The sequence below is a fragment of the Nanorana parkeri genome, unplaced genomic scaffold, assembly GCF_000935625.1.
Source record: "Nanorana parkeri isolate BGI_ZX_2015 unplaced genomic scaffold, ASM93562v1 scaffold127, whole genome shotgun sequence".
Taxonomy (NCBI): Eukaryota; Metazoa; Chordata; class Amphibia; order Anura; family Dicroglossidae; genus Nanorana; species Nanorana parkeri.
Genome location: NW_017306395.1, coordinates 1,369,517 through 1,380,578, shown reverse-complemented (window position 1 = coordinate 1,380,578; position 11,062 = coordinate 1,369,517). Strand labels below are relative to the sequence as shown.

At 40.2% G+C, this 11,062-nt stretch overlaps 1 protein-coding gene across 2 annotated transcripts in view; it reads left to right on the top strand.

Annotated features, from left to right (window-relative positions):
- Positions 1-11,062, top strand: part of INPP5A (inositol polyphosphate-5-phosphatase A) — a 337,691-nt gene that overhangs the window by 123,731 nt on the left and 202,898 nt on the right. The gene's annotated exons all lie outside the window — the stretch shown is intronic.

Below are 11,062 nucleotides of genomic sequence, written 5' to 3'. Positions count from 1 at the left end.
AAAAAAAAAAGAAAAAAAAAAAGTCCACCCCCCCCCCCCCCAGCTTTACATTCACACATATTTGTGCAGGAAGCTGTCACTGGAACATTTCATAAGAACAGACCCGGTTTCAAATTTCACGTTTTTATGTGTATTTTTCTGTTGATGCAAAGCTTTCATTTTAATTGTCAATACCCCCCTATTTTTTTACTTTTGGGAAATTAACATATTGCTGTCTCACCACCCCTTCTCAGTAGAAGATACTTGTTGTGCAGGATTTTTATCACAATTTGCAATGTGCTCTCTGCAGACATAATATTCTAATGTTGCAGAGTTGTATTGAATAAGCTGCGCTTTCATTACAGCTTATAATAACTACAAACTTTTTTTTCTTTCTTTCTTTATGACCTAATTTAAAATATCTAAACTGGTAAACCGCACAATATTCCATGTTGTAATTGTTTACAGCAGTTCTCAAATGGCACTCAGCAGTGCAGTAAACCTGCAAGTGGAGGGTGAACAAACTATACTCAGCTATGCAATATTAAGATCTATATAATTAACAAATCCTTAAAAGCCTATTTGTTTAATATGCATCTGCAATAAAACTTCTGTAACATTATCTTAATATAAGTAATGTTTTCTTATTTTGGTATCCCTTTGATGGATTAGTTATGTATACCTCTATATAGAATGTGTTTTGTTTTTTACATACAAAAGTCTTACAACTTAATGTTATGATTTTTGTAGTTCTACCAAGTTCTAAATTTAAGGTTTATATAGGAAATTGTACTGGCTTATAAATGATAGAAGGGACATGTTGACCTTTGAATGTGACTGGTATCATGGTTTGAGTCGTCTTAGACAGTATGATGTTTTTCAAATGTTTTTGAAAAGCCAAAGGTTTTACATCAATCACAGTACTTTCGGGCAATACCAAGACCCTCATTAATACATCTCCCACAAATACTGTTTTAAAGTGACATTAAACCCTCAGATTTTGTAACATAAAACAATACTGTAATGTGTGCCTTACTGTAATCCATGGATGTTTCCCTTCTCTTTGCTGCTCTTCCTTTTAAATCCATATCTCTTCTCATGCTGGGCAGAACTTCTGTTTTGCAGCAGACTGCCTTGTCTCTGGAATGGATACATGGTGTCTGTGTGTAGGTTCACAACCTGAGCCAGCACTACAGGAAGAGGCACTCAACTGCAAAGGGAAGTTCTCCCCCAGCATGAGAAGAGATAAGGATTTAAAAGGAAGAGCAGCAAAGAGAAGGGAAACAACCATGGATTACAGTAATGCACACATTACAGTATTGTTTTATGTTAAAAAACATCTGAGGGTTTAATATTCACTTTAAGCATTCTTTTACTTTTTTTGTTAAGTTGTTTTTTCTTATATTCAAAAAGGGAGAATCTACTGAGGATATACACAAAGTTCTGCCACTGTGGAAAGGTTTACAGTGACATTCTGTTCACTGCTTTCACATCTTAATGGTTAACCTATAGTATATTTATTAGAACGTTATCCGAAAGTTGAACAAGGAACTGTCACAGTGTAAAGCTGCGGGTCACACATACTACCTCATAGTCTTCCAAGACTGTATGTTCAGATCCTAGCAGCTTACTCCCAGACCCACAATGGTTTTATCTCCCTGCCACTCTGCAGCATACTAGGTGTAAGTAAATCCTCAAAAGTGTCTATGGTATTCAGTGGGTATCCTGCAGTACAGCATTCAGGAAAAGGAAGCTTACTAATACTTGGGGGGATTTTACTGGAGGTGATTCAGAGGTACATTTATTCAACACTTTTCCCCCAAATTCACCTGTGAGGTATTCATAACGTATTCAAGGGTGAAGGCAAACAATTAAATATAGTTGACGTTCCAAATTAATTTTAAGCAGAACTTGGGGCAAATCACAAAAATACAGTTTAACTCGTACATGTACAGTATATATACAGTGTGTGTGTGTATACACTGAGTGGCCAGATTATTATGACCACCTGATGTTTGTAGGCAAATTATATATACACACACACACACACACACACACACCTAGATCCATACATACATACATACATCTATCTATCTATATATATATACACACACACACACACACACACACACCTAGATCCAAAAAGGGATGCTGTGTAAACTCAAACAAAAACAGAATGGAATGATTTGGAATTCTCATGAACTCATATTTTATTCACAGGCTTATTATCAGCGCTCAGCTCAAAAGCCTGCATCTCTGATGGTATGGGGGTGCATTAGTGCGTATGGAATGGGCAGCTTACACATCTGGAAAGGCTCCATCAATGCTGAAAGATATATCCAGGTTTTTAGAGCACCATATGCTGCCATCCAAACTATGTCTTTTTCAAGGAAGGCCTTTTATATTTCAGCAGGACAAAGCTAAACCGCATACTGCATCTATGACAACAGCATGGCTTTGTAGTAGAAGAGTCCGGGTGCTTAACTGGCCTGCCTGCAGTCCATACCTTTCACCAATTGAAAATATTTGGCACATCTTTAAACAAAAAATGTGACAAAGAAGACCCAGGACTGTTGAGCAGTTAGAATCCTATATTGGGTAAGAATGGGACAACAAGTCTCCTCAGTTCCCAGATATTTACAGAGTGTTAAAAGAAGAGGGGAGGGTGAACCATGGTCAGGGCTTGATAAATCCGCTCGTCTTTGACGAGAGGACAGTGGAGCCCGACTAGCAGCTTCCCTCCTGGCCGGCTGTTGTAATTACACGGCCGGCCGGGAGCTTTACATTCAAGCGATCGAGCGTCTCTAGAGACGCTCGATTGCTTGTATTAGCTGTCGTTGCTGGTCCCGAGATCCGCTGTGCCCCGATGCGCTCTGGACTGGCACGGCTCTGTGAAAGGAGATCAAAGGGAGTTCAGTATACGAACTCTCTTTGATCTACTCTCCAGTCCTAGAATACAGGAAGTGATGTATATTACATCAGTTCCTGCATTCAGTGTCACTCTCCAGCTAGAGAAGCTGATGAAGCAGACTTCTGCTAAATTAGCTTCTCTGGGGGTCCCTAGGTGACAGGGGTCTTGGAGACCCCTGATGTCTCCATAAAGAGGACCTGTCATGTAAATTGGCTATAGGGGGCTTCTTAGCCCCCCATGTAATAGCAATAAAGTTGTGTGGGAAAAAAAAAAGTAATACAAAAATTAAAGAATCATAAAAAATAAAGCATAAAAAAATTTAAAAAGAAAACAATTTTTTAAAGTCCCCGCCCCCCCCCCACATACACAAACAGATATGCGTCGGGTGCGCCTACGTGCGAAAACGAAGATTGCGCCTATTGTGCCGCACATGTTACATATCGCCGCAAACGTCGGATTGAGAACAATAATTTTAGAGCCATTAATCACTGATAACACTAAACTGATGAGCAGTTAAAGCGTTTTAAGCGTCGCCTATGGCCGTTTTTTTGCGATTTTGCGGCCGCACGCAATTTTAAGGCTTGATATGTTTGGTGGTTTGGTGTCTATTTACTTGATGTGACCCCGACTTTTATGTTTTACCAAACATATGGGTAAGAATAGATGTTTTCTAACATAACGTAGGGAAACTTTTTTTTTTTTTTTTTTTTTACATTTATGGTACTTTTTTCGTTTTATAGTAAAAAATAAAAAATATCACCCCCCCCTAGTGGTGATAATATACCTCCAAAAGAACGCTCTATCTGTCCCCAAAATTTTTTAACATAAATTGCAAGGCTATAGTCCGGTCATGCTGACTGGTGAAATTGTTTAATGACTGGTGAGACACTCCAAAATTTTTCAAGCCCTGACCATGGTAAACATGGGCCTGTCCCAACTTTTTGGAGAAGTAATGCTGCCATCAATAATTTTTTTTAAATGATACATTTTCTCCATCTCCGTTTCTAATTTCTATTGTGAATATATTTTAAGTTTGAGATCATTGCATTCTGTTTATATGTCTCTTTTATACAGCGTCCCACCTTTTTTGGAATTTGGGGTTGTATATGTTTGTGTGTATGTGTTTAAACAGTGTATTTAGAGTTCTTATTAAATTTAATTTGGAACCGTCACACCATGAACCCACATAAATTCATAGATGGTTTTAAAATGTCTGGTTATTTGGCCCTCTTATGTGACAGCTCAGATGGAAAAAAGTTGATTTCTTTTATGATTGGATCAATGGAGAATGGATCAATGGAGAATGATCACCTATCCATTGTGTGACATGGAGGTACAGCTTTCTCCATTAGCTCCGGCACACGAAGGCCTGGTTCACACCTTGACGTTTGACAGCGCGTTCCTATGCTCTGTAAAACACTCAACATGTGAAAACCAATGATTGCCTATGGGCATGGTTTCCACCTGGGCGTTTTACAGCGCGTAGGAACGCGCTGCAAAACGCCCTACGCCCAAAGCAGTACAGGAGCTTCTTTGGGGCGTATTTGCAGCGCGTATTCATTGGGATACAGCCAGGTAGCCCTCGGAAATGCGCGTTTGTTGCATGTTTTTTACTGCGAATCGCGGTAAAATCGTGCGGCACGAAACGCGTGACAAACGCGCATATTCGATACGCCTAGGTGTGAACCCAGCCTAAAGTTAAGGTGTAGGTTTTAGCGGAAATGGGTCAGGCTTCACATTAACAGGACACTGGAACATTTTACTTACACTCAGGCAGCCAGGGGTTTCCATAGAAGAGCTGTGAAATACTTGTTACATGAGTTCATGTAGTACATATCTGTCAAGTACCTTTTTGGCTGCAGCAGCCTTGTGTATTGAATGCACTTTATACATATTTCTCAGAATCTCTTAAAAATGTGGCACGTTCCTTTTCATGTGCCTGCTTCACTTGTGACATACAGTACATCTCAAATCTAGCTGTAGAAATGATCTGGGAAAACCTACATTCTATTTAATCTCTGTCAAGCCAATGAAGCTTTTGCTTTATAGGAAAAAGTCAGTTTAATTATTCAGATAATATATGAGAGAGAAGAGCGGATGAAAGCATTTAATTGCACGGCACATTTCAGACATGTATACTTTGCCAAACAGCATCTTTTCCAAAATATGTCATTACTGTGCAATTAGATTTCTAAATATAAGACTCCCTGAATACAGTTTAGGAATAAATGTGGGATGTATTTCTGTACTGCCCTGTTATTGTTGCACTGTGATGTTTTGATTCACAGCAGTCTGTATAAAGTAAACTTGCCACAGATTTGGGTAATTCCAACTGAGCATACAAAGGAAGAATGCATAACCAAAGGTTACCGTAATTGAAAACTGCATGTCAGTAAAGATCAGTGCATCCTGAGATACAGTCAGCTGAAATTATATACAATTCCCCCTCTTTAAACCATCTTCTTCTGCCTGTTGTTGAGTAAAGCTGCTCATGTGTATATATACTGTATGTCCTATATAGTATAATGCGCAAGTTCCACTATCACTTTGTCATGTTGCTGAGGGATTCTGCCTCCAGTCTTGAATTTAACTGAACAGTGTGTGAGATCCCACCTCGAGCAACACATTGCTGTTTCGTTAGTGAGATCTCACCTCCAGCACATGCATTGGCCTTTTCTCAGTGAGTTTCCACCTCCAGCGCATATATTGGTCTTTCCCCAGTGAGATCCCACCTCCAGCACACGCATTGGCCTTTTCTCAGTGAGTTTCCACCTCCAGCGCATATATTGGTCTTTCCCCAGTGAGATCCCACCTCCAGCACACGCATTGGCCTTTTCTCAGTGAGTTTCCACCTCCAGCGCATATATTGGTCTTCCCCCAGTGAGATCCCACCTCCAGCACACGCATTGGCCTTTTCTCAGTGAGTTTCCACCTCCAGCACACAAATTGGCCTTTACCCAGTGAGATTCCATCTTTGACACACCCAGTGGGATCCCACCTCCAGCACACACATTTCCAGTTTTATCTTCAGAAACTGGTTCACTACTCACACATACCAATATCCATACCAGCAGTGAGATGGGCCCCTCCAGTACGCAGAGCTCCACAGCCAGTTTTACACCAGAAGAGTATGTGCATATACCCCACCGGTTGTCAGCACCCACAGAATGAGCATGAACTCATAAATCATTTAGCCCTAGCTTATGGGCATGAACCTCTCTATTGTATGTTTATTTTCCCTTTAGCTTCAAGAGCAAAGGCCATTAACCCTTTAGTAGTGAGTCATGCAGCATGTGCATTAAACCCTCATTGGTCATTCCCCAGTTCCTTTTCTGCCTCCATTGTCCCCAATTCCACTGACACCAACTTTAATGTCCACATTAATGCTGACAAATTTCCCACTACCTCTGCTGTCCCAGCGTCAGTGAGGTTGCTTCCCGGCCACTTATTTTTGTTTCCCTCCTATTGTTATTAAACCTCTGTGCCAACTGTGGAAAAATCAGCAGCATCCATACTGCATGAAACATGGAGAAATTTTGATTGGAATATTGGAGAAAACATGGAGTATTATGAAGATAAGATTTCTAGAAAAACCTTTTTGTTAATAACTCCTTTTCCTCCCAGCCTCTGAGGTTGTTTGAACACAGTTCTTAAACTTAGATGCAGTATCCCCTGCAGATGAAATTCAGCATTACATTCATAAAATGGCTTTCTATGGAAGCCGTTGTAATTTTAGTGCTAGTCATCAGACGGGTAACTACTATAAATAGTGGAAATGTTGCTCTGTGGGATTGCTAGAGGCAAGAACCCAGTGCCCATTACAGGGGCTTGTCCTAGGCAAATTAAAATGTCACCTTCTTAAAGTAAAACTATAGCCACCTATTAAAATATATGCTGCAGGATTTCATTATAAATGCATTTTCTTCTACAATTTTATCTTGGTCCCCCTGCAAACTCCCACAAATACCTGTTGATCCTGTCAGTGACGTCGACTTAAAATAACTTCCTGTAATGGTGTTGCAATGATGCTGCTCTGCTCCTGAATTCAGAGCATAGTTGCCACTCATGTTAGCTGTGCCTGCTTGCATTATAGTTTGATGAAAAAAATTTGGGCATAGTCAAATTTCAGCATAGTCACTGCCAACTCGCAAGTCTAGCCTGTCAATCAGTGTCTAACCACACCTAGTCTTGCCCACCACTTTCTGAATTGACAGCACTGTTTGTGAAACCCACCCACTGTGAGCTGCAGTGTCTTGGAGGGAGAACGGGTGAGACACAAACGAAGGAGGATTTGGATCAGTCAGGAAAGGAAGTATTTTGTTTACTTTATGATGCTTGTGCATCACATAGTAATTGGATTTGGGACTTGTTTAGGCTGTTATACAGGAGCCTTAAGATGTGCTTTAATGGGGCCTCAGCATTAGCTTTTACACAGACTGACAATGTCTAGGTCCCCTTCAGCTCTTAGTGTGAGTTCAGTAACGAATAAAGCAAAACATTAATTACTTGTGCGATAAGCCCTCTCAGGCTTGGAATGTGCCTCCTACACTGTAGATTTCATTTGTAGGGGCCATGCTGGTATTTCATCAACCATGTAATATATCTTTGGATGGGAACATGCCTGCAATCTGGTGTTCATCAAAAGTTTTCTTCAGCATGTATCAATGTAATTTGTAGAGCACTTTTTCATATGACGAAAGTAATTATTTAACACATTAATTTTTAAGATGTTTTTCAAAAAAACCAAAAAGCCAACATGCATATTTAATATTCTGGTTCTGCCAGAGTAGATCTGCATCCAGTGAAATGTTTTAATTTTTAATCTGCCGGTGTGGAACTCCTCAGTGCAGCCTGAGTGTTACTCTAGTTCATGAGCACTGATGAGAGTGAGAGGATGGGGAAGAAAGACTAAATATTATTTTGCTGGTGATTACAGTGGAGGTAAAAGCCTGCAGTTATAATAACGGTAATATTCGTGTGTTGAGGCACATTCCAGGAACCGGCCCCATCTCTTGCATTTTTCTCCAGTATTTGTGGTTAAGGAATGTGTGTAGGTGTCCTGGCAAAAAAAAGTTTATTTTCTTTAGTGCTGACAGGTAAAACCTCTTAATTTAAACTTCTGATGGACCAAGAATATCTGTAAGAAAAAAAACCTCATGTGATATTGGCTTCTTTCACTGGAACACGTTTGTATGGTTTTTGCCACACACAAGTCCGTTTTGACTTTTGTATATGCTGCGATATGCTCTACTCATACAGGCCAGGATTTTGGGGAAGGAAACATGTTTCCCTAGTGTACTAAATTTAGCTAGCGTTAAACTGCAGAACTACCAGTGTCCAACTACCTTTCGACAATACATATTTATAGAGAGGGCCACTTGTCCCAAATTGGGTGCCTGAAGGCTGAGTAGTTTTTTCCTCCAGTGGTCTTTTAGTCATAGCGTCGCCGCTCACAAAATTATGGTCTTTTTATGGCTGTTTTTTAGCCTCCAGGTTTTTAATATCCAGCTTCTGTTGACCTGGAAAGTTAATTGTGACACCCTTCTCCATAACTGCATAGTCTGCCACTTAATAGGGACATTGTATGGGCATCTTAGCAGTGTGAGGGTGAGTGTAGTCTATACTTTCCTGTAGTTTCTAATGGCAGTAAATCTAGTAAAGGAAATGCTTAACTGAGAGACATGAAGAAGTTCTCTTTGCTGAAAATGCTGGTTACTTGTCTCATTGCCGTTCCTTCCTTGAGTCATTACCCTGAAACAAGTATGCTTCTCTTTGTGCTGTGTTTTTTCAGGTCAGTGATGAAAAGTATACAAGCCACCTTTAGCCAGGCAGCTTGCATTTTTAGAAGCTCAGCAATGGCAGCCTTTTTTTTCCTCTCTAAAAAGGTTTCCTTTTAATTTTCCTGGCTTCTACAGCTAGGAGGGCTTCTAATATACTGGATCTCCTTTAAGCAGAACTCCAGCTAAAAATAACAAGATAAAATAAAATAGTCCGTTATAAGATGAAATAAAACCAGATCTTGCTGCAGTTTTGAGCTTCCATCCAAAGATTTCCCTAATGGTGCTCTTTTCTGCCAAGTTGATGTCTTCATACTGATGGCTAGCATCATCCAACCCACTTCCCAGCCCAGGTTGTCTTCCACCCACCCCAGCCAGTAGCAGTATGAGGAGCCAGTCAATTAATCTTCTGACAAGAAGCATGCTGATAACAGGAGAAAACAATGTGCCAGGGAGATGAGCTTAGAATTGGCTGCTTCTCCTTTTACTTTTCAGTCATAGGTTGGGGCAAGTGAAGGATGACTGGAGTTTAGTGGGTTGAATGATGCTGGCCATCAGACTGAGGCCATCTAGGAGACATCTCTGGATTAAAAGCCAATATTGTAGCAAAATCTGATGTTTTATCTTTTAATGGGCTAGGCAGTTTAATTTTTTTGGCTGGCTTTCTGCTGTAAATGAGACTGTCAAATAGGAAGGCAGAGCACAGGACAGAACTATGAGCAGCCACATTATTGTAGAAGAAGTGTGGAAAGCTTATGACCACTGAGCTATGCAGCCACCAAATAGCAAAGCAGAGATCATAGAGTCTTTAGTCCTGTACTGTTCCTGAAGAGCATTTGAGAACCTATTTGGAGAGCCACAAGAAACCACGTCCCGCAGTTATGCGTGCATGCACTCTCTTTTTTTTTGTAACTTGCATTTAAAAACAAAAACTTTAGTTATTTAGCTTTAAAGTAGTATTAAACTATCAAACTTTTTTCAATAATGATTTCCGATCAAACAAATATACATTGACCATCAAAGTATTTCTTAAGATATTTGCCCAAGCAGTTAGTCGTTATGTTTCCAAACAGTTGGCTCCAACTCTCTGCGCTCTGCTTTCCTGAACTTCCTGTCCAGTATAAGATCACAAGGGACAAAGTAGTCTCCAGCAGCCTTCCATCTACTAGCTTATCGGAGGGAAAATGGAGGAGTAGGAGAGTGGCTTCCTGTGTCTGTGTGTTTGTGGAGACGCACACAGCTTACTAGCACACATATGGATGGCTCCATGGGGCCCTGCAAGTGAAAGGAGCCACCCTACAACATGATATCAGAGCCAGTGCTCAGGGCACCAGCTGGTTCTGCAGTAAACGTAAACTTTTAAGCATCAAGGAGCAGCATCCATTGTTAGGTTCCATTCACACAGGAGTGGTTGTCCGTACTTATTTAAGTGGCCAAATACGCACGCAGCCGCTCTACACAGAAGAAAACTATGCATGTTAATGTGCATTGTTCAGACTTTTGCAGCGGCCACGTGGTACAAAACGGTGCGACCTGCAAAATAGTACAAGCGCAATTTTTGGGGGGACGAATTCCACACGTTCGCAGCTATAATAGTAATAGCCACAAAGGAGCCAAATCCGTGCGGGTGAAAGATTTCAGTGTTTGCTCTTGTGCACTGAAAACCGCACGGGAAACTCAAACGCTATATGTGAATGGCACCTGAGTGATTTACTCTGCATTTGAAATAGTTTGAAAGCCTTTTGACTTTATTATCACTTTAATTCTGCATGTCTTCTTATGAATGCCTGCCTGCCATTCTCTCAACAGTAATAATACATATCGAGTGAGATCTAGTATCCTGCTGTATGATCATCTCTGCAGAAGTAATAAAAAAATAGAAGTTTAGCTTGACTGTTTTGGTTGTTTTATCTTTACGAATATACATTGGTGCTTTTTTGTATATTGAATATATATTGTAATTTTATTTAGGTATCTTTTAGATTGTAAGCCCTCAGGGGCAGGGCCCTCCTTACCATCTTGTCTTGAATTGTATTGTGACTGTAATGTCTTCCTTATATTGTAAAGTGCTGCACAAACTGTTGGCACTATATAAATCCTGTATAATAATAATATTTTATTCTTTATTAGAGACATGGACAAAACTAATTTATGCACCTGCCCTTGACAGTCTGCCTACAGACTTTTGTTAATTTGGGCCCATTCTTTAAAAAAAAGTGATTTATGGTGATGAATGGAAAAACTTCCCCACTGCAACACTTAATCTTCACAGGCTGCCAGTCTCAGAAGTGCTGAAGGTCTGAATATTCTAGGTGTTTTATGGGTATTGTGATGTCAGATTTATGATGCACTGCGGCAGAACGGGTGTTATAAAAATATGTTTACCCCCTTATTG